We start from the raw sequence: 24,326 nt of genomic DNA on the forward strand, positions 1-24,326 counted from the left end.
CCTGTGCCTCATGGGAACAGTCCAGCCCTAATAGTGAATTACAGCCATTTTTGTGTTTCACTATTGTAAGGCTACCTGTTCTCATAGGCCAGAATGGGCTGCTGGAATTATTACACTCTATAATCCCAGCAGGGTCAGGGAACATGGTAGAAAGTTAAGTTTGGTATGCCTGAACTCAGAATAATAAAATACTTCTTTTAGTAAAGTTTATTTTAATATCCTGTGTTTGCAAATGCTACTTTTAGAAAGTTAGCAATTGTTTGCCTAACCATTTCAGCCCACCTCTGCTAGGATGTGTATCTGGTGTCTGGGCTGTGTGAGTGACAGGGCTGAGGATGACAGGTGGTGAATGGAGGGATTACACCAGAGTGGGTGGTCGGAGTGCACCTTGACTCTGAATAGGGCTGTGCTCTGCCACCACAATGCTGGCTCTACCTCCTAAGGAGCGACTGATGACTCTGCCCGACACCTGGCCCAGGAAGAGGGAGGACTGTCATCAGAGTGCGCCTGACTGTACTTGCCATCTCAATGCTGGCTCCACCTCCTGCGGAGCGTCTGATGGCCCTGCCCCTGCCACTAAAAGTAGAAGCCAGGAACAGCACAACAGAGTAATCCAAGACTGAAAGGGATTATGCAGAGGCCCCCCTGGCCTGAAAAGACAAAAGAAACTGAGTATAAGTATAGGAGCCCTGCTCCCAAGAAATCAGATCCAGTTTTACCACAACAAACCGCTGCCCAACTAGAAGGACCCAAAGAAAAGTTGAAGGACTGGCCTGCAGTGGTGCCTTGCTGACGAAGGAGAGGAGAATACCAAGAAGGACTCTGCTGAATTGTGCTCTAAACTATCTCCAAGGGCTTGACTGAGCTTGCCCCCTGAATTGAACCCCAGGACTAGTTGGTTCCTTGTTCCTGGGCTCATCTGCAAACAGAGCTGTGTGTTTCCTCCCACCGGAGTCAAAACTGCGCCCCCTCGTCCCCTCCTAGGGCCGTGACACCCGGGAGCTTGCCTGCCTTCTACCCGTTGAGAGCCTCGCTCTGCTAGAGCCGCTCTCTGCCCCTTGGGTCAGGCCGCCTGCTCTTCTGTCACCTCGCTCGTCACTGGAGTGCTTTCTCCCCCTTCCCGCCGGAATCCTGGTCGAACGACCGCACTCTGAAGCCTGGACTGCTGCCCGTGCGCTGCAATTGCACCCGGCCGCCCCGCTGTACCCTCCGACCTCTGGAAGAGGCCGCGCCGCACCACCAAGGGACTCGCCACCTGTACCGGAGGCCCCGTGCCGCGCCCCGATGTCTGGAAGCCACCCGCCATCCTCAGACCTCAAGGTACGTCTGTACTTTGAAGCGCACTGACATCCTACGCGTCTGCCTGCCAAGAAGACTGAGCGAAGAATGGACGTCGCGCACTTCCAAGGTACAATACTGCACACAACGGGCTCGGGGCCCACAACGTTTTCTTTCCCCGTGACAACTGTGCGCTTCACCTTGCTCCAGTACGCTCCTACCTGCCCGCCTTGACCGCCGACAGCGTGAGGTGCGTACCCCGCCTGCAAAACCTCCCTTTGCCTCGGAGTGCGAATCGCACTAGAACAGTATGCCTCGTACCCCGCCTGTGAAATCGACAGCGCTGTAGGCGGCGCACCGCGAGAAGCGTGGGAGTAGGCAGGACTTCGCTTCCCTGCCCGTACGAAGCGCAGAGAATCACTACGAAGCAAACAGCTTGTACGGCCCGCGCCCCAGTGCTTGAAAATAGTGCCCAAAGTGTGGAAGAACTGTTCTGAGATAATAAGGACTAAATGGAAGCAACCTAAAGTAATTTGAAGCTAAGAAGAACACTTGCCATTGTTTTTATACCTCGTGGCCCCAAAATAGAAACGTTATAAAAGGTCTTGTAATACAATTGCCTACATATATATATTTTCACATAAAGAATACGTATTTTTGATACAATTCACAGCCTGGTGTCCGTTTGTGGGGGAATCAGTATATTTGTTGTAAAGGATTACAAATGCTTAACTGACTTAAACACTCCTGAGTTTAGCCTTGACTGCTCGCGTCACGCAACCTAGAGGGTGAACAGGAGTTATTCTTAAGGGGTAATTCCCTTGCCCTGACTAGAGCAGAGGGTCCCTGCTTGTCACAAGTACCTACCTGTGCCAACCAGAGACCCCCAATTTTAACATTCTCCCTCATTCTTGATTTCATCCGCTTTGTGCCTTGGTGGCCTTCGTGAGCAAGGATCGTGGCTTGCTCTTGTAACTCCAAGGGAATGACGACTCTCGACCCTCTTAGAATGATACCATTTTCAGCCATGCTGAGCTCGTCATGAACTCTCAAGAACTGCGCCAGCTGGTTCCTCTGTCTCGCTCCAGCCTTGGACGTTTTTGAGAAATCCTTCCCACGAACCGCTGGTGATTGCTTGCGCCACTCTTGTCAGGATGGGGTCGGCGTCGAGATGTGTCTTGATCATGTCAACTGACATGACCCGTGGGCACGCCCATTGGGACACCATGTTTACGAAGTCCTCAGTATTTACCTCCTGATCAGCGTCCAACTCACTTCTTTGGGCAGGGTGACGTGATAGGAAATCCGCTGGGTTCTTGGCTCCCGGGCGATATACTAAGTCTATTTGGTACTGTTGCACCTGTATCGCCCACCGCTCGGTTCTGGGAGGTGGATGTGGCGCTGTTCCTTTGAATAAAGGGATGAGCGGCTGATGATCAGTCACCATCCGGAAGGGGTAACCGCTTACATAAAGGTGAAAGTGGTTGCACGCCCACTTTACGGTGAGCGCTTCTCTTTCAATCTGCAAGTATTGTGACTCCGTTGCGGTGAGGGCTTTGCTCTCAAATGCTAGCGGGGCCCATGTGTCTGGCTCCGTCTCTTGTGTGAGTAGCGCTCCTAGGCCGACTGGGCTGGCGTCGACTAGTATCTCGGTGGGTCTGGAGGTGTCAAAGTAGGCCATTGTGGTGCTGTCTAGCAACGCTCATTTGATTTGCTTGAATGCTTTGCTCTCTACCGTCGTCCATTGCCACGGAGTCTCCTTCTTCGTGAGGTTGCGGAGTGGCTCGGCGATGGTTGCAAGATTCGGGATGAACCTTGCACAGTAAGTCGCCATCCCCAGGAAACTTCTGACTTAGAAGCCGTTGTCGGAGCAGGGGCGCCCTCGATTGCTTGTGACTTTCTGGGGTCCACTTTGACTCCGTCAGAGCTGAATACGTAGCCAAAGAAATCGATGGTCTTCTGGAAGAACTGACACTTCTCCTTGTGGAGGGTTACTCCATGTATCGCCAGCCGTTGCAACGTGGCCCGGAGACGCCAATGGTGTTCTTCGACTGTCTTAGAGTGGATCAAGATATCATCGCTCACGTAGAGCACGCCTTGAAGGCCTGACAGTATTTCCTTAACAATGTTCTGGAATATTTTGGCGGCTGATGGAATGCCGAAGTTGAGCCTCTTATAACAGCGGAGTCCGAGGTGGGTTGAGAATGTTGTGATATACCTGCTTTCTTCTGCTAGTCTTAGCTGATGATAGCCGGCATTTAGATCTAGTTCGGAAAACCATTGCGAACCATTCAGGTCAGCCAGGATGTCGTCCACTGTCGGTGTTAGGTGCCTTTCCCGTTTGATAGCTCTATTCGGCATTCTCATGTCTATGCAGATCCTAATTTTGCCTGGCTGTTCCGGTTTTTCGGCAATCACCATGGGCGACACCCATGGCGTGGGGACTGACACCTTTTCTATTATGCCTTGCTGCTCTAGCTTTACCAGCTCTTGCTCAACAAGCGGTCTCAGATGGAATGGAATACGCAAGTGTCTTAGTGCTACTGGCTGCACGGCTTTATTGATGTGGAGCTTAACTGGTGGCTTCTTGATGGTTCCTTGTCCCTTGAAAAGTTGCGGGAACAGCTCTAGTATGTCCTCTGTCTGGAGCATCTTTACTGCATTTGCGAATGCTATTAGCTGAAGGTCTTCCGCTGTATGGCTTCCTACTAGCAGGTCTGCCTCTCTGTCTACGACGTGGAACGTCGTCATTACTTCTTTATCTTCTGCCTTCACCTGAACCGTCATCTTCTCTCGGAGGGGTAGTGACCTCTGGCTGCCATATGTCAGAATTCGGATCTTGGACGGTGTGAGCTGTGGCCGGGGTTTCAAACTTTTGTAGTGCTGGATGCCCATCACGTTAACTGTGGCTCCTGGTGTCAATTAGTCCTGTCACCGATTGTGTTATTGGGTTCTCCAGGCCTACATACTCCGCAGAATACCCACTACACCATAAGAACTGTTGGCACGGAAACTGGAAAATGCAAAAGACAAGTTTATTAAGACCCCATGGGGTGGTGGTACATTCCTACAGCTCCCTTCGGCAATGCAAGAAGTATCACACCGAACATCGGTGCGAGTCCTTCTTTTATACAGTTTTCAAACATAAGAAAGGTAGGCGGTACATGGTTACAGAGGTTTAGGTACATATATGGTCATTTTTGGAACACAGCCAACTCATGGGAGGGGTTACAACACCACTGGTCAGTTTGGCGGAACATTCCTAAGGGGTGACTGGTCAGTCAGAACTGCGCATGTACAGGCTTGACCGTTACTAAAAATAGCCTGTTGCTGGGCAAACTCGAGTGGTCAGTGGCACAGACAAAGGACTAAAGGGCACGCCGGCCACGAGGCGGCTCATTCTCTAAAATGGCCGCCGTAGCATACAAAATGGCGTTTTCAAGTAAGGCCAAGATAAGGGTAATAACGTGTAGCAAAGCTAAGCGCTAACCCAGCCATCGTCAAATTACAACACAATGACCCGTCTATCTCAATGCTACATTTTGGCTGCGGTCTTCTCCGTCGCTTGAGGTCACTCACGAAGGATACGAAGTAGCATTCCCCTTGCTCATCAGTCGAGGAGTCATCCAGGCGTTGATAGCTGTGGGACAGTGTTTTCGCTGCCTGTGATGTCGTCGGCTCATCCAGCTATAAGTGCCTCACCGCTCCTGCCATTGATTTCTTCCTTGCGGTACTTTTGCCTCGGAATCCTCCCCGACAGACACTTGCAAAAGGATTGGGGATTCCGCATTTTGAACATGTCTTGCCTCGCGCGGGACACCCGTCAGGGTTATGTTCCTCTTTGCCACAATACCCACATGGAGCATGTCGTGTTGTCCTGCCGGGCTATCGTCCTCGCCCGCTCCGCGCTGGTGTGCGGATGGCGTCCACTCGTTCTGTATTCACGTGGGTGCGCGTGTCTGTCGGTTGATTGAGGGCGGCCTCCATCGCTGTTGCGCGAATATCTGAGAGTTTGTGCAATCGCGCGAGAAGCAGAGTCTCATCTAGGGTGATACGTGGTTGCTTGAGTATAAGTGTCCTCAGAGTCTTATTGTGACACCCTTGGATTAGCTGTGCTGTGACTTCTTTAGCTTGATCATCCTCCGGGCATGTGCTCGCAGGTTCCCTGAGCCTAGCGTGAAAAGCGTTCATTGTATCTCCCTCTCTTTGTCTGGACTGTCTGAACTTGAATCGTTCGTAGTGGGGGTTGAGTTGCGGGTTGAAGTGAGCATTCAGAGCCCTGACTGCTGCGTCATAGGCGCCTGTCGCACCGGTGTTTGGGAGGTGTGCAAATAACTTGTAGATTGCGTCTCCTCCGAAGTGGAGGAGTAGCGACATCTTTACTGCTCCATCTGTTTCTCTAGTCGCGATGAAGTAGTTATTTAGGTGCCCAACCCAGTGTGCCCACCGTGATGCGGCAGTCGATGGTTCAATGAGTTCGCTGAATGACGGTAGCGCTTGGATCTGTGAGTGCGCTGGCGGAGGTGGCGGTTGGGCAGGAGCTGCTGCCTGCTGCTGCGCTGCATTTGGGTTTGGCTGGTTTGACATAGTGTGGCCTCGGTTGCTAGTGTTCCTTATGTTGTTTCTGTTTCCTTCTCTTTGCCAGTGCTTGTTTATTGCTGGGGTGACCCTTGCCTTTGCCAATGCTTGTTTATTCCAGGTGTGGCCCTTGCTTTTACCACTGCTTGTTTATTTGGGCTGACTTCCCCTTCAGGCAGGTGACCACTCGACTGGACCGGCTTCTGGAGGAGGCTTCCTCGCTCAGCGCGTTTCTGGGATGGCGGTGGGAGGCTCGGTTGTTCGGCTCCCTCCGCTCCTGCCACGTGTTGCAGGCGTCGCGCTGAATCGTTAATGCGCATGCGTGCCTCTCCGGCACTTCAGTGAGCCACAGAGTTCTTCAAACTGACGGCGGTTGTCTTGCGCGATGTACACACACCTCCTTCGTTGCCTCTGGGTGGCTTGTGCTGCCTTTTGCCTCTGTGCTCCGCTTACTGGCCTTGCTGCTGCAGGTGATCATCTCCCGCATTCACGGGGCGGCCGCCTGACAATTAAGGCGCGTCTTGTTTCTCTGCAGCATCTTCACCAGTCGCCGTCCAACGGGGTCAGCTGCGGGTGGTGCGGGTTGATATATCCCATCCTCGTCACCAGTATGGGGGGGTCAGCGGGTGTTTGATCGTGCTGCAGCTTACGCAGGCCTGCCGGCATTAATAACGGAGGTCCACACAGTGCTCTTGTGATCTGGACCGGAAGTCTCGAGAGACCCCGGCCCGTTTATTTAAGCTCTCTGGCCACGACTGGCCAGAGAGTGATACAAAGTGTGGATGTGCTTCCTGCTGTCTGCCCTGGGGCAGAAACACTAGAGCGCTACAACATGTGCAGGGCTAGGGTGACCACTGCCTGGGTGCAAATCCAGGCCCAAGGGCAAGTCTTACAGAACCATCAGAGGAGGTCTGAAGAGTACAGAAGTGAACAGACCCCCCTGAGGACCAGGGAACACCCCCCCCCCTCAGGACCAGAGAACACCCCCCCTCAGGACCAGGGAACAGACCCCCGTCTCAGGACCAGGGAACAGACCCCCCTCAGGACCAGGGAACAGACCCCCCTTAGGACCAGGGGACAGACCCCCTCAGGACCAGGGAACAGACCCCCTTCAGGACCAGGGGACAGACCCCCCCAGGACCAGGGGACAGACCCCCCTCAGGACCAGGGAACAGACCCCCCCAGGACCAGGGGACAGACCCCCCTCAAAACCAGGGAACAGACCCCCCCTCAGGACCAGGGGACAGACCCCCCTCAGGACCAGGGGACGGACCACCCTCAGGACCAGGGGACAGACCCCCCCCTCAGGACCAGGGAACAGACCCCCCTTAGGACCAGGGGACAGACCCCCCTCAGGACCAGGGAACAGACCCTCCTCAGGACCAGGGGACAGACCCCACTTAGGACCAGGGGACAGACCCCCCCCTCAGGACCAGGGGACAGACCCCCCCTCAGGACCAGTGGACAGACCCTCCCTCAGGACCAGAGGACAGACGCCCCTCAGGACCTGGGGGCAGACCCCCCTCAGGACCAGGGAACAGACCCCCCTCAGGACCAGGACACAGACCCTCCCTTTACCAGGGGACAGACCTCCCTCAGGACCAGGGGACAGACCCCCCTCAGGACCAGGGAACAGACCCCCCTCGGGACCAGGGGACAGACCCCCTCAGGACCAGGGAACAGACCCCCCAGGACCAGGGGACAGACACCGCCTCAGCACCAGCGGATAGACCCCCCTCAGGACCAGGGGACAGACACCTCCTCAGGACCAGGGAACAGACCCTCCCTCAGGACCGGGGAACAGACCCCCCCCTCCTGGACAGGGAACAGACCGCCCTCAGGAGGAGGGAACAGACCCCCTTCAGGACCAGGGGACGGACCACCCTCAGGACCAGGACACAGACCCTCCCTATACCAGGGGACAGACTTCCCTCAGGACCAGGGGACAGACCCTCCTCAGGACCAGGGGACAGACCCCCCTCGGGACCAGGGGACAGACCCCCCTCAGGACCAGGGGACGGACCACCCTCAGGACCAGGACACAGACCCTCCCTATACCAGGGGACAGACCCCCCTCAGGACCAGGGAACAGACCCTCCTCAGGACCAGGGGACAGACCCCCCTTAGGACCAGGGGACAGACCCCCCCTCAGGACCAGAGGACAGACCCCCCTCAGGACCAGGGGGCAGACCCCCCTCAGGACCAGGGAACAGACCCCCCTCAGGACCAGGAAACAGACCCTCCCTTTACCAGGGGACAGACCTCCCTCAGGACCAGGGGACAGACCCCCCTCAGGACCAGGGAACAGACCCCCCTCGGGACCAGGGGACAGACCCCCTCAGGACCAGGGAACAGACCCCCCCCCCCCTCAGGACCAGGGAACAGACCCCCCAGGACCAGGGGACAGACACCGCCTCAGCACCAGGGGATAGACCCCCCTCAGGACCAGGGGACAGACACCTCCTCAGGACCAGGGAACAGACCCTCCCTCAGGACCCGGGAACAGACGCCCCCTCAGGGCCAGGGAACAGACCCCCCTCAGGAGGAGGGAACAGACCCCCTTCCGGACCCGGGGACGGACCACCCTCAGGACCAGGACACAGACCCTCCCTATACCAGGGGACAGACCTCCCTCAGGACCAGGGGACAGACCCCCCCTCAGGACCAGGGAACAGACCCCCCTCTGGACCAGGGGACAGACCCCTCAGGACCAGGGAACAGACCCCCCCTCAGGACCAGAGGACAGACCCCCCTCAGGACCAGGGAACAGACCCCCTTCAGGACCAGGGGACGGACCACCCTCAGGACCAGGACACAGACCCTCCCTATACCAGGGGACAGACCTCCCTCAGGACCAGGGGACAGACCCCCCTCAGGACCAGGGAACAGACCCCCCTCGGGACCAGGGGGCAGACCCCTCAGGACCAGGGAACAGACCCCCCCTCAGGACCAGAGGACAGACCCCCCCTCAGGACCAGGGAACAGACCCCCCTTAGGACCAGGGGACAGACCCCCCTCAGGACCAGGGAACAGACCCTCCTCAGGACCAGGGAACAGACCCCCCTCGGGACCAGGGGACAGACCCCCTCAGGACCAGGGAACAGACCCCCCCTCAGGACCAGGGAACAGACCCCCCAGGACCAGGGGACAGACACCGCCTCAGCACCAGGGGATAGACCCCCCTCAGGACCAGGGGACAGACACCTCCTCAGGACCAGGGAACAGACTCTCCCTCAGGGCCAGGGAACAGACCCCCCTCAGGAGGAGGGAACAGACCCCCTTCAGGACCAGGGAATAGACACCCCCTCAGGACCAGTGAGCAGACCCCCCTCAGGACCAGTGAACAGACACCCCGGGAACAGACCCCCCCAGGACCAGGGAACAGACCCCCCCCCAGGACCAGGGGACAGACCCCCCTCAGGACCACGGAACAGACCCCCCAATAGGGACCAGGGAACAGACCCCCTCTCAATTTACTTATTAGAATTATCGCATAAGCTGAAAGATTCAGAGAGTTTGTGGGCTGTTTCTTCATCTGCACAGATATTAGCTACTGCTCAGTATTACGAGAATAGGGATAAAGAAGAGAAAGATAAGCTTGAGAAGAAGACTAAGGAATTAAAAACGAAGGTTCTTTTGCAACAGGCTTATCCCCCTCGCTCTGCTCAGCGTCAGTTTCAACAGCATCCCCAGCTTCAGAGGTTGTTACAGAAACCTGACCCTTTTGTTCCGCGACTTTTGTTAGGACCTAATCAGTGTGCCTATTGTAAAGAGGAAGGTCATTTTAAGAATAGCTGTCCAGTTTTATTGCAGCGTAATGGTGGATTCCCAGGGCCGCAAGGCCGTGGTGGTTTTCAGTCAGCAGCTAGAGGGTGAGGTGCGTTGCCTCAAGGACAGCGTTCCTTTTCCCCTCAGAATTCTGTGAATTAGTTTGATCAGCAGAATACTCAGTCTTCGCAATATTACAATGATGATTATTGTGTTGAGGGTGAGGTTCAGGATTTTCATTCTAGTTAGGACAGCCATGGACAAAGTAAGGGAGTCGTATCAGTTCCAGTGGAACAGAATAGGCCTTATGTTGAAGTTGTTGCATTGGGTGTTGCAGAGCCATTTCTTTTGGATACTGGTGCAATGAGACGTTCTATCATTCACTCCAAACTCCCTGGGGCACCTTTGTCTGGCTTAACTAGCGTTTCTGTAGGATTTTCTGGTGCCCCAGTTACTAACCCGGTTTCTTGTCCTTTACCTCTTTCAATTGGTTCTTACAGTCTGGAAGCTCTGCTTATTTTAACGACTGGTTGCAGAGAGAACTTGTTGGGTTTGGACTTGTTGAAACGTCCTCATGCAACGTTGTATTTTTCCCCCTCTGGTGTGCATCTAACTTTAGGCGAGAAATTGGTTTCTCCTATGTATTTATCGAAATACCAATTCCCACCAGAATTGCATTCTCTTCCTGCTACGCTTTGGGCTACAGGTCCGAATGATGTTGGTCTGCTCCAGATTCCGCCTTACGTGGTTACTATTAAGCCTAATGTTAAACTATTAATGTTAAACTGCCGCACATTCCTCAGTATAAGATTTCTAATGATGGTGAACGAGCTTTGTTCGCTATTATCTATGATCTGGTTCAGAAGGGTGTGGTCGAAGAGACGAGAGGTAATGTTTGTAACAGCCCCGTTCTACCTGTCCTTAAACGCACTGATCCTTCTCAGCCTCCTGTATATCGCTTTGTGATTGATCTTCGGGAGGTCAACAAAATTGTTGTTTCCCAGTTTCCTGTTGTCCCAGATATCACTGCCTTACTTACTATGATACCTGCCTCAGCGGCATGGTTCTCGGTTATTGATCTCAAAAATGCTTTCTTCAGTATTCCTATTGCTGAGGAGAGTAGGGACATTTTCGGCTTCTCTCTTGGAGGCCGAATTTTCCGCTTCAAACGTGCGCCTCAAGGCTATTGTGAGAGTCCCTCCATTTATAGTCAGGCTTTGAAATCTCAGCTTGATGCTTTCACCTTGCCCCTAGGTGCTACTCTTATTCAGTATGTGGACGATTTGTTAGTTGCTGCTGACTCAGAGGATGTTTGTAAGGAAGTGACTGTTTCACTGTTGCGTCATTTGTCTGACCTGCATCACAAGGTGTCACCCTCTAAGTTGCAATATTGCCGCCAAGAGGTTACCTATTTAGGTCATCTCTTGTCGAAGGAGAGAAGACGATTGACCCCAGAAAGAATTCAAGTAATTGCGCAAATGTCTGTACCATCCACACAAAGGGAGGTGAGTGCCTTTCTGGGCATTACCTCTTATTGTAGACAGTGGATTCCAAATTTTTCTTTGTTGGCTAAACCTCTGCTGGCACTTACTCTGAAAGACACACCCCAACCTCTTCCTTGGACTAATGAATGCCAGAAGAGTTTTTCTGATTTACGTACTGCCTTGTGTTCTGCTCCTGTGTTAGGTACTCCGGATTACAGTAAGCCTTTCACACTTTACGTTCATGAAAGGGAAGGTTGCGCATTGTCAGTTTTAACGCAAAAATTTGGAGACAAACAACGGCCATGTGCCTATTTTTCGGCTACGTTGGATCCAGTAGCCAAGGCATTGCCTAGTTGTCTCAGAGCTACAGCAGCGGCAGTGATTTCTATTCGTCAATCTGCTGGATTGGTACTAGATAACACTCTTGTTGTTATGGTACCACATGCAGTGGATGCTCTTTTGAACAGAACAAAAACACAACACCTCGCGAGTGCTCGTTTGTCCGGATATGAGTTGACGCTCTTGGCTAGCCACATACACATCAAGCGGTGTAATACTTTGAATCCAGCAACATTGTCACCCATTCCAGAAGAGAAAGACACTCAAGAGCAGCAGGATTGTTTTCTCCGAACAGAGGAAGAAACGAAAGGCAGAATAGACTTAAAAGACACACCACTTGTGGCCCCGGATGGGATCCTATGGGTGGATGGGTCTTGTTTCAAAACATCCAAATGGCGAGACGACTGCAGCTTTTGCTGGTACCACCTTGTATACGGTAGTGGAGACAGCACGTATTCCACAGAATTCAGCCCAAGCAGCTGAAATAATTGCCCTGACGAGAGCATGTGTGTAGGCTAAGGGAAAGAGAGTGAATGTTTACACTGATAGCCAATACGCCTTTGGTGTGGCTCATAGCTTTGGTCGTTTGTGGAAGGAAAGAGGATTCTTCACTTCCCATGGGACTAAGATTCAGCATGGTCAGTTGGTGACTGATCTTCTCGAATCACTTGCTTTGCCTACCCAAATAGCGATAATAAAGTGTAGTGCTCACAAGAAGATCACTGATGATGTGGGCCACGGGAATGCTTTTGCAGGCGAGGTAGCGAAAGAGACAGCAAGAGATGCTACGAGTCGCATGTGTGTTGCAGGCCCTGCAAGATGGGTCAGAGAGGGAGGAATGTGTGAGGACGCAATAGAAAGTGTGAGAAGATTCAAGAAGAGGCTACTGAGAAAGAATTGAGTAAGTGGAAAGAAAGTACGGGAATGTTGGACGCAACAGGGTTTTGGACGGAATTGTCAGAACATCAGCTTTGGCTGTTGCCAGACGCCTATGTACTGCCGGTAGTTACTATGGCGCATGGTCCAGCCCACATTAGTGCAAAAGGCATATGTAAACTTCTGGCTTCAGTGTGGCAGAATGAAGGAATCCCTAAATGTAGGAAGAATATGGTGAAACATTGCATTGTTTGTCTAATGCATAATCCAGGAAAGGGAACCCCAACTCCAGCAGGTCATTTTGCTCCCACTACTTACCCTTTTGAGGTATTACAAATTGATTACATTCATATGGATCGTTGTAATAACCTCAAGTATGTTTTGGTAGTGGTGTGCGCCTTTTCCAGATAGATAGAGGCCTACCCCCTAAAGGACAATACTGCTTTGTCTGCTGCTAAAGTCCTTTTGAAGGAATTTTCCCCGAGGTTTGGTTTGCCGCAAATTGTCTGGAGTGAGAATGGAAGTGAATTTGTAGGCCAAATTATTCAGAAAGTGTGTATGGGTCTTGGAATTAGGCAAAAATTCCATGCGGCAAACCACCCTCAGTCAGCAGGTTTGTTAGAGTGCTATAATGGCACTCTCAAGCTTAAATTGGCGTAGATTCAGGCCAGCACGGGTCTTGCTTGGCCTGACGCTTTGCCTTTGGCACTTTTATCCACAAGAACTACTGTACATTCTCGGTTAGGCCTTAGTCCTTATGTGGTCGTCTTTGGGCGCCCAGCTAATGTCTGGGGAGTCCCTCGACCTAAAAAGTATTCTGACATCCAGTACCCAATGTTGATTGACTATTTGCATGACCTCACCACTAAATTACGTGTTCTTCATCAACAGGTTCAAAACGCTTTGCCGGAGGCCTCTGCAGATCCAGGTCACCCCATCCAACCCGGTGACTGGGTCTGCTTGAAGAATTTCCAGCGGAAAAAGAATCTGGAACCTCGTTGGGGGCCGCCTCGGCAAGTTTTGTTAGCGATACATACAGCAGTAAAGGTCATCGGGAAGAAGAACTGGGTCCATGGCGTGCACTGTAAGAGGGTACCTTTGCCTTTACCTTTTGATCAGTGGGCTCGTAAGGGTATAAGTGACAGTGAAGGCGAAAGGGTCCCTCGATTTGTACCTTTCAGTGATGCACGCCTGGATCGAACAAACTCTGAGAAAGAAGACGACGACGTGTTGCAAGAAGCTGTGCCATCACATCTGTGACTGACCACAGTAAATCCAGAGACTTTGTTTCAAGAGCAAACGATTCCTAATAAGACTCGGTACAACTTAAGATCCAGATCAACAAAAGACAATTGAATTTTTCTTTTTCCATTTTCTGATTGCGTTTTTGTTGAGAGACATTTTCTTTTCCACTATCCATCAAGTTGCAGGGTCACGGTAGGCGTCTTAAGCTGTGACCTGAGTATTGACATAGGTCTGCAGGACTTGCAGTGTCAAGACGCCCCTACAAAGCCCCAGAAAATCCAGGCACTCTTCCTAAAGACACGCGCATGTTACAGCTCCTAGCGCGACCTGGTTGAGGAATTTGCTCTTTGTGTATTGATTTGAAATTACACTTAGCTCGATCTAATTTTAAAAATTGAATGTTAAATTTTGTACTGGGTTTTTAAATTGCTCTAAAAGCACGTTTGCACTTTTACCTACCTGTCTGTGGTGTTAGTTGACGCTCCTGCTCCCCGGTCCACCGCAAGCACTCGGCTTGATTGATGTGGAGGGTGCAGGGCGCTTCCTACTTCCGGGCTCCTTTGCCGGCGCAGGACAGGGATTGGTTAGAGGGGAGGGAGGCGGTGCTGAATGCTAGCGCGGCCCCTACAAAACTCTCAGATGCATAATACGCGCAGCGAGGACGCGCAGCGAAAGTGCCGATCCCGCGCCAAAGACCCACCAAAGACAAGCCCGTCTGTGCCCGTCCGTGCCACGACGGGCCACAGGGCGGAGGGTCATGCCCAACATCCTAGCAATATACAGGTACTGTCATCCGACCGTCTAAAATCCCTACGCCCAACACCAAATCACAACTGCATGTTGTTGGAAATCCCTGACTCAGGGAAAAATACCTGCCTCGCTTGTAGTTTTACAATATCATCTATCCAACCTTATCCTCCCCGTAGGAATAGACGCAAGAATCAAACAAAGCTATCCTTCCTCACTAACGACCCCTACCTGTTCTATAGCACAAACTGTCGCTCCCTGCCTATGCATAGGCTAGATATCTATGATCTGTTGACAGACAAAAACCCAAGCGCCCTGTTCCTTACGGAAACCTGGCTTCACACGGGGTCTGGCCCTGATGTAGCCATGGCTCTTCCTCCGAACTATGCGATCGTTAGGATGGACAGAGTTCGGAAAACGGGGGGGGGGGATTGCAATTGTTTATAACAAAAAATACAAATGTTCTCTTGAGGAAATACTAATCCCTGATTGTGAGTCTGCCTTTTTTTAAATCTGCCTCAATCCAAACTTCACAATGTCTGGCATTCTTATATACAGACCGCCTGGAAATAGCAGTAAATGGGCAGCAGAATTGGCTAATCACATTGCCCCTTTCCTTCTTGCAGCCAAAAATTTCTCCATCATTGGAGATCTAAATCTTCATCTCGACGAAAAATCAAATTCAAGGCTTTAGAGAATGGATACTAGAGTGGAAATCAATGATCAGAATGCAAAAATGAAAAGTAAATATAAAGAATTATTGGTTAGTCCATGTGGCATAACCTTATGTATTTTAATATGTTTATGTATGTTATTGGCTTGTGTAAGTTGGGTTGTTTACACTATGCAGCAAGCACCTGTTCCGACTTCTGTTTCCTTGTCTTTTGCTTCTACTGCCTCCCCACATCAGTTTCATACACTTCCAGAACATGAGCAAATTAGGAGAACGGAATACTTCAATAATTCATTTATTCAGTTATTACATCAGCAATTGGTAATTAATACCACTGACTGTTGGGTCTGTGGGCTCATGCCCCACAACACAGAGAGAGGGATGCCATATTTAGTTATTCCATTTTCCTATGAAGGTTCCGCTTGGGCTTATTTGGCCATGTTTTCTAATGCATACCAGAATCAACTTCGATATCCTCCTGGTAGTGCATATGCTGGTGGAGTAGATTTTAGTCATAGTGCTTTGATAAAGGGAATAGTGACTATGGCTAAAATTGCTGGGATTGGGAAGATTCCCGTTGACGAGAAATGAGCGTATGATGGTTGGAACGTGACTCGTTATGTTACTAGCCTTACAGATAAGGCTAGATGAAGGAGATCCCCACCAATTTGGACTGTACCTCATCGAGGTAATTTCTGTCTACAGATCAATGGTCAAAATGTTAAAAATCAACAGGAGAAGAGTGTCTGTTCCCATACGTATATTTATTCACCCCAGATTTCTTCACCGTTAGTGCCATCACAAGGCACATACTTTGTCTGTCATGATAGAGGCTATACGTGGCTTCCTATCTATTTTTCAGGAACTTGCCATGTGGCTTTTCTTTTTCCTCCAACGTATACTGCTCCTTCAGGTCATCATAGAAAGAGATATGGCAGAGGAGTTCTTGATTCTAAGGACACAGCAGGACAAGAAGGAGGTGATTTTATTAAAGGGTTGCTTCCTTTCTGGAGCCCAATGGCCAACAGCAGAGACATCAGACAACTAGTTCGTGTTGTTGAGGCTACCATAAATGTAACTTCTGGAGCCTTGAGTAATCTAACAGCTGAACTTCAGGCGGACTGCCTTATGACTTTGCAAAACCAGATGGTTCTAGACATTGTCCTTGCAGATCGTGGAGGAGTCTGTAAATTGATCGCGTCTAGTTGCTGCATTTACATTCCTGATAATGCCCCTACAGTATACCAAGCTATCTCTAAATTGCACGTAATTTCCGAGTCTATACATCAGGACACAGGAGATTGGTCTGTGATGGGATGGTTTTGGGGACTACTGTCCACTTGGGGATGGAAAGATATTAACCTTCCTTGGAATGGTTTTGGCCATAATTTTTTCTTGTTGTCTCTGTTTACAGTGTGGCCCTGCCATCTGCGGTCTTTGTGCCACTATGTGTGTCCTAAGGCCTGTGTCACAGAAAACGGAGAACATTAGAATGATGTTGCAACAACAGCTCGATGACCTCATGACCATTGACATCGACTCAGACTAACTTGAGTCCTTTGTGTTTTGCCTGAGTAATGGCAAAAGGAGGGTCTGAGGTTTTGTGTTCCGTCGCCATTTTGTGTTGCCCTCACTCAGGCTGCACGGCGAGCGGAGTGTTTTTGCCTTTTCCAACTGCTACATGTCTCTTCTGTTAGAAAGTAACTCCCTGCCCTTGTTTACGAAACCGATGTCAGGGTCTGGTCGAGTTCCCTAATCCATGTCTGGGTTGATTGATCCCTGTCTCGACTGACTGTTTGGGTTTCCCTATTCTTTCCCTACTTTATCTTATCCTACTGACCTTCGCTATTCTCTCCTTGTATTCTCTTGTTACACAACTATCCTTTGAGGCATACAAATACGTCCTGCCACCTGCAAATTAGATTGTCGGTACTAGCACTGATTAATTTGTTGGGAGGGGTAACACACGGGGTCTGAGAAAGGGGCGTATTTGGGACACCCGATAGCTTGTTTTCCAACTTTTTCTATTGGCTTGCTTTGTATGTACAGGGAAAAAACGCTGTAAATATGTATGCTATAAAAGATGTGCGCCAAGGACTGAAGTGGCAGTCTCCTTAGAATCTACACTCTGTATGTACTTCTGGGACAACTGTGCTTAGCTGCAGCTAATAAACCTGTTTTTCTACGCCCAACAGAGTGTCTTGTGTCTCTGTTCAACAAGGCAGGTGAACTCGGGGATTTAAGGCGTGCCCTGCGCCGCCAGGCCCATGGGGCCCGGTTCTCCACCCAAGGGCGCCTTTTTAGACTCTATAGGCTCCTTATTAGAGGATGGACTTTGCAATAAGTACTTTACAGTGCGGGGTGACTTTAATTTCCATCTTTTTTTTTTAACAACTCTTTTTATTGACAGATTGCACACAAAAAAGCAGCACTCCGTACCCCGGAGGGACTGTAAACAAGCATTTCTTATCATAAGCAGCGATCTATACAGCATCTTTGAACAGGACCCCTGACCCCCCGCCCACCTACTCCACCCCTTCCGCCAACACCCCTCCCCCAACCCGGATCCCCTCCTCCTCCCCCCCGGCACAATGTCATTACGGTCCTGTAGAGAAAAGAAGAAGATTACATACACAAAGCAATGTGTACTATGTCGCCCTCATAACCCCATCAAAACAGCCCCTCGGTGTCTCTTGACAGCGCTGGCAGTTCCAGCCATATACCTCTGTAGTCTGCCCATCGTTTCCATATTTTGTAAAGTTTCCTAGGGTAGCCCCTGGCTTCAAACACTGGCCGCTCCAACCCCATACAAAAATCAAGGCCCTTTTTCCACACCACAACCTTAGGAGCCTGGGGGTCTTTCCAGACCTGAGCCACATCTCACTTCGCAACCGTAAGACCCAGCTGGAGCAGATGTCTTTTATATAAATTGCCACCTACTCCTTCGAAGATGTGGAGAAGCCACAGTTTGGGAGTACGAGGAAGGTCCCAGCCCAGCACCTCGGCTAAGCAGTCCCACACCCCGGTCCAAAATCTAGCCAAATTACCACAGCTCCACACCGTATACGGGAAAGTGCCCACCTCATGACCACATCGCAAGCATTCAGAGGATTCAATCAGTCCAGCCCGCCACAATCTCTCCCTGGTGTAGTAAGCCCTATGTAGGTACTTGAACTGGATGGAGCGCCGGCGCATGGCAATAGCCGCTCCTCTTGGGGCCTCAAGGGCTTCTCACCAATCTTCTTCCTCTAGCTCCCCCACATCCCTTTCCCAGGAATCTTGCAGCTTCTGCAATGAGGAGGAACAATGTGTGACCAGTGTTTGGTAGATGCAGGATATTTTCTTCTCCTCCAGGTCTCCCATGAACACTTTTGCCTCTATCGGGCTAAACTCGGGCAAGGAGTCCAGTCCCTCCAGGGCAGGTGTAATGGCATGACGGAATTGCAAATACCTAAAGAACTGCATTTGGGGCATGTGAAACTCCTCGCTGAGCTCTTGAAAGGATTTAAGTGACATGCCTTTCAGAACGTGTCCTAATGTGGAGATTCCTATAGAATCCCAGCCCGAAAGCCTCCCAGTGATGCCAGTGCCGGCAGTCGACCATTTTGCCAGAGCGGGGTCTCCTCCGTCAGTCTACCCCACCATCCCATGCAACGCAACGCCTGCCTCCAAATCTGGAAGACCACTTGGGTAGCCCTGGGCAGCCCTTTCCTCAGCCGTGCTGAGTATAAGATGGTGTGTAGCGTATCATGTTCCATGAGGTATCTCTCAAGGGCATACGCCGGGTCCCCCTATCCCCATACCACCATTCATTCAGAATGAGGAGGTGGGACGCCTGGTAATAAGACAGAATATCTGATGTTACCAGCCCTCCGCAGTATGTGGACAAAAAGCAGGTGCGTAAGGCCACTCTCACAGCCCCCCTGCCCACAGGAACTGGCCCAGAGCCGAGTTTACTTGCCGAAACCATTGCAGCGGATCGAATACGGGTGATTCTGCAACTGGTACAGTAGGCGTGGAAGGGCAACCATCTTAAAAATAGCCGACCTGCCGTATATATTGAGGGGCATGCGAGACCAAGATTTCATATCCGTCCGAACCCGGTCCCAGACCGGCACTATGTTGCGCTCCCAAGAAATAGCCCGGTGGCTACCTGCAGTGGCGAATCCCATGAGCCAAGCCCTTCAGAATCCCCCAGGACTCACAGAGTGGATTTACGCGGGTTCAGGTACAATCCCAACACTTCGCCGAATACTCTCATGATCTCCAGGACTCGAGGCCCAGACCTATTCACATCTGTAAGGAAGAACAGGACGTCATCCGCATACAATGCGATTCTGTCCGATGGACCAGCATCCCATTCAAAGCCCCGTACTTGTGCGTCCACTCGGACCCACGCGGCCAGCGGTTCCAAAGCAAGAGCAAACAGATACGGCGGGAGGGGGCATCCCTGTCGAGTGCCCCGCCATATGGAGAAGGCCGCAGACGTGGCCCCGGCCACCCTCACCGAGGCCGTCAAATCAGTATCCAATAGCTTCAGGTGGGACATAAAGTGTGGCCCAAAGTTAAGGTGTGAGAGGAGTGCAAAGAGGTTGTTAGAGGGCTGATCTCAGGAGAGGACAGATTTCGCACCTCTCGTAGGAACACAGCCGAGTACTGGCGGGAGACCCTCAGGTCGAGGATCTCGAATCTAGAATCGTACGCGCTGCGCTAGCACGACTTCAACAGAGAGACACCACACTGGAGATTTTAGAGAACGTAGTCTTTATCTCTTCAAATATGAATGGATCTTTATGATCCGCAGAGTATTACGTACAGGCGAGCCGGGGCTCAAAGAGTCTTGGCAGGTATAGGGTAGCGGGACAGTCTCAAAGTTCAAGGTATCCGGTGCACAGCTCTCAATCCTCGAGCTGGGGGATACAGGATGATCTTGGGTCCAGCCGGACCAGGGTAGTCTCTCGAGCCGCGATCGAATCAGCAGGGCTCACGGTGATCTTCTTGGTTGCAAAGGAGCCGCAAACGAATCAGCAGGGCTCACGGTGATCTTCTTGGTTGCAAAGGAGCCGCGAACGAATCAGCAGGGCTCAAGAGTCTCAAAGTAGCGATGGAGCCGCGACAGCGCCAGCAGGGCTCAGTAGTCTTCTCGGTTGCAAGGAGCCACGAACGAATCAGCAGGTCTCAGTGGTCTTCTCGGTTGCAAGGAGCTGCGAACGAATCAGCAGGGCTCAAGAGTTCTCCGGATAGTAGGGAAGCCGCAACCAGGTCAGCAGGGCTCTCGTAGTCCAGGATACAACTGGTTTGATCGTCCCAGAGCCACCCTTGATATAGGACTTCTTGCCTTTGATGTCCGGAGTCCTCGCAGGCGGAGGCCTTAGCACCTGGGGCTTGTTGTTGGGGGTTCCGCCTCGGCGGCTCCTTTCATCCTTTCAAGTTGGGTCTGGAGGGATCCCAGACACTCAGCAGGCCTGGAGCCAGCCCTCGGGGAGGCCGGATCGGTGATCGAAACTCATCTCTCGAGGGGAGGTGGAAGGTGTGACCAAGCTACTCCTCCCTCTCTCACTCACAGGGAGCGCTCTACCCCCTGGCTGGGGATGGCACCGACGGCCGAGGTCGGGCTGGGGCCGGGCGGCCATTTTAGGTGCAGGGACATGGGCCTCGGCCTCAGATGCCAGGAAAATGGGGGACGAGGACGGGAAGCCCAGGGTCGGGGATGTGTAACATGGTGGGAAGGGTCGGGTGGCTCAGGGTCTGGGGAAGCTATCTGGTTCAGGGGTGACCACGCCACGAGGCCAGGTCCAACAGAGGTAGACCCAGCCAAGGGAGTCAAAGGCCCTGTCAATGTCAGCCAGTAACAGTGCCGTCTGGGCCCCGGTGCCCCCAATCGCCTTTATTGCTACATGCGCGCGTCTGATGTTGTGTCTTGTTGCCCTAGGGGCATGAACCCGGCCTGGTCAGGGTGAATCAGATCCGTTATAAGGGGGAGGAGCCGGTTCGCGAGAGCCTTGGCCAGTATCTTGGCCTCGATTTTTAGGAGGGAAATCGGGCGATATGACTCATGTCTGCCTGGGGGTCGTCCGGGCTTGCAAAACACTACAATCTCAGCATGTCTCCAATCTGACGGCAGGAGTCCGTGCTCTCTCGCCGCCTGTAAGGCATTCTTATAGTGTAACCCTAATTGGAGATGGTATTTCTTGAAGAACTCGCTCGGAAACCCGTTAGGCCTGGGGGCCTTGCCAGTATTAAGTTCCCCTAGGGCCGTGCCCAGTTCCTCGGCCGACAGTGGAAGCTCAAGGCGCTCTCGCACGTCCTCTGGGACAGCGCGTGGTGGGAGATCTGCAATAAATGTATCTATGTCCGGAGCAGAGAGACACTACTGTGGGGCATACTGGGCCGCATAGTACCGAGCGAAGCTGTCTGCCAGCTTCTTTGTGGACGAGATCGAGGCCCCAGCTTCATCTCTAAGTCCTGGTAGCACCTGCGCCCGGAATGTGTTTTGGCAGAGCATTGTGCTCGATTTGTTGCCCCATTGATAGATTCTACTCCGTGTCACCAACCACATTTGCCGGGCCTCGCCGAGCAGCAGGGACGCATAAGACTGCTGGGCCAAGAGTAACTGCCCCACCTCCCTACCGTCTCGGGCCACCCCACATCGAGTCTCCAGCAACTCCACCATTGCTGCGGCCTTCACAAACTCTTCCTTGCGCTTCCTACGAGCCGCCGAACACCAGGCAATGTCTACTCCACGGAGCGTGGGCTTTAGGGCTTCCCAGAGCGTCACTACATCCGTCACTGAGCCTAAATTATCCTCCCAGTAATGAGCTATGGCCTCCCCCATATGGTTCTGGTAATCCTCCTGCTGTAGGTTCCACTCTGATAGGCGCCATCGAAATGGTTGTCTCACCCTGTCTAGAGTAATGTCTACCGTGACTGGAGAGTGGTGAGATAGCCCCCGTTGTAGGATAGACGCCGAGTCAACTCTCCCTATCACTGCAGTTGGGACAAAGATGTAGTCAAGTCTAGAAAATGATTTATGAACCGCTGAAACATATGTATACTCCCGACTAAGTGTGTGCAGATAACGCCAAGCGTCTACCCATCCCATTCCCTGCACCATATTTCTCAGTTTAGTGGGCGTGTCTGCAATTTGTCCCCCCCGGGCCTACATCAATCCACTTGACAATGCATGACATCATTCCAATCGCCCCCAACCACAGCCAGCCCCTCTGGAATCTCCGCCCACACTGTAAACAGCTTCTCCACTAGTGACCACTGTAAAGGGGGCGGGACGTACACACTTCCGATCACCAGGGATTCCGCACCAATCATCCCCCTAATAAACACATATTGGCCCTGTGGGACAATCCACTGAGTCGAGTGGACATAGGACAGTCTACGATCGACCAATATGGCCACCTCATGAGACCCCCTCACAAACCCAGCATGGTAAACTTGGTCATAGCCGTATCTCTTCAGGCTAAGCATTTTGTTGCCCAACAGATGCGTCTCCTGTAACAAGAGAATGTCCGCTCTCTCCCTTTTCCCCAACCTCAGAACTGGGCCTCTCTTAATTTTATCCAGTATCTCCCGCACGTTCCAACTCAACACTCGCATAGAGGCCTTAGGAGCCTTCAGCCTGAGACTCTCAACCGCCATCCAATCGCAAGCACATCACAGGGCCTAGCAAAGGGCATAGTGGGCATGTACACAGCAAGAATGAAGATCTCAAAGCACTGTGCCGAGCAACCCCTCCTCCCCAAACTCCCATCCCGCCCCCCCTTCCCCTCCCCCCAACTCCAAGTCCCATACCACCCCCCCCCCAACTCCCCCTCAACTCCCCAGCCTCCCCCCCATACCTCAGCAACGTTGAAGTATCTGTTGCGGCATAGGTTATCGCCGACCCATAACGGGAGGCCGGAGACCATCTACCCCAATGGATCCCCATGAACTGCCCACCCAATCCCCAACCTGCCCCCGTAAAGAATGAACTCCTCTGAACTCTGGGAGTGCGTCGGCCCTCCATTCTGTCCCCCCCAACCTCACACATCCCATGTCAGCAAACCCATAATCGTCTAAACATGTCTAGTGATGAGTCCCGAAGTCTTTGTCAATCCTCAGTCTGGAATCTCGTGACTTCTCACGCCTCTCACATGTATCTGTGCACCAAAATTTTAATCAGTACAAATCGAGCCTTCACTGATCCGACATCTGAGTGTCAGGAGCATCAACTGTCTCCACTACAACCTCCTTGGAGGGAGATCGTTTCTTAGGTCGGGACCTCTAGTTGCTCCTGTTCCGTGATCGTCGGGGGGTCCGCGGCTACGCCGCCTTGGAGGGTGAGTTAGAGTCTCGACCTGGCGGAGTGTGCACCCTGATTCGGACAGTTCCATTGGTCCAAGTGAACACCTCCTCTGGAGTGGTAAAGAAGAGGGTACGGGACTGAAATTCCACTCGCAGGCGGGCCGGGTAAAGCAAGGCGTAGGGGATCTTAAGGTCTCGCAAGCGTGCCTTGGCCGCTGTAAAGAATTGCCGTTGTTGCTGCACCAGCCTAGTGTAGTCCGGGAATATCAGGATTGTCTGATTGACGAACATAAGGGGCTCCTTTTCTCACGCATGTCGCAGGATAGTGTCCCGGTTGTGGTAATTTAGCAGCTTGGCTATCACCGGTCGGGGGCGAGCGCCGACAGGCGGCTTCTTGATAAGCGCTCTATGTGCTCGTTCAATTACAAAGCAGCGCGAGAGGGATTCCGGCAGGAGCCATCCCTCCAGCCACTGAGTCAGGAAGGTCTCCATGTTGCCCTTCTCGCAGCCCTCCAGAAAACCAACAAATCTCAGGTTGTTCCGCCGAGCCCGTCCTTCCGCGTCTTCCGCCCGGAGTGCTAGGCCCCTCTGAATCCCCTCCATGCTAGCCACCTTCTTCTTCAAGATCGCCACATCGTCCTCCACTCCCGATATTCTGGTCTCAGCTTCTGTTATACGAGCCACTGCACTCCGCAGGTCCTGACGTAGTAGTGTAACGTCCGCCCCAACCGCCCCAATCTTCGCATCCAGCATATCCCTAGATTGCGTAATTGCCGCCATGAGAGCTGCGTTGTCCGACCCCGGCGATTGCTGGCTTCCTGAGGCCCTGGCACCCCCACTTGGGCCTGTGAACTTGTCTATGGTCCCCTGCTTTGAGGCTCCTCCACCACTCCCGCCTCTGGTCATTGTTACAGTACTGCGGAGAGGGGCCACCTCACCAAAGTTTCACTCAGTCTCCAAGGCCCAGTGGACCCGCCAGCCGCACTGCCAATGCTGCACTCAGTGTCTCATCACCCCGCTTCACAGCTCTTGTCCTCGGC

The sequence above is a fragment of the Lissotriton vulgaris genome, chromosome 2_2 (assembly GCF_964263255.1).
Source record: "Lissotriton vulgaris chromosome 2_2, aLisVul1.2, whole genome shotgun sequence".
In the NCBI taxonomy this organism is placed as follows: domain Eukaryota; kingdom Metazoa; phylum Chordata; class Amphibia; order Caudata; family Salamandridae; genus Lissotriton; species Lissotriton vulgaris.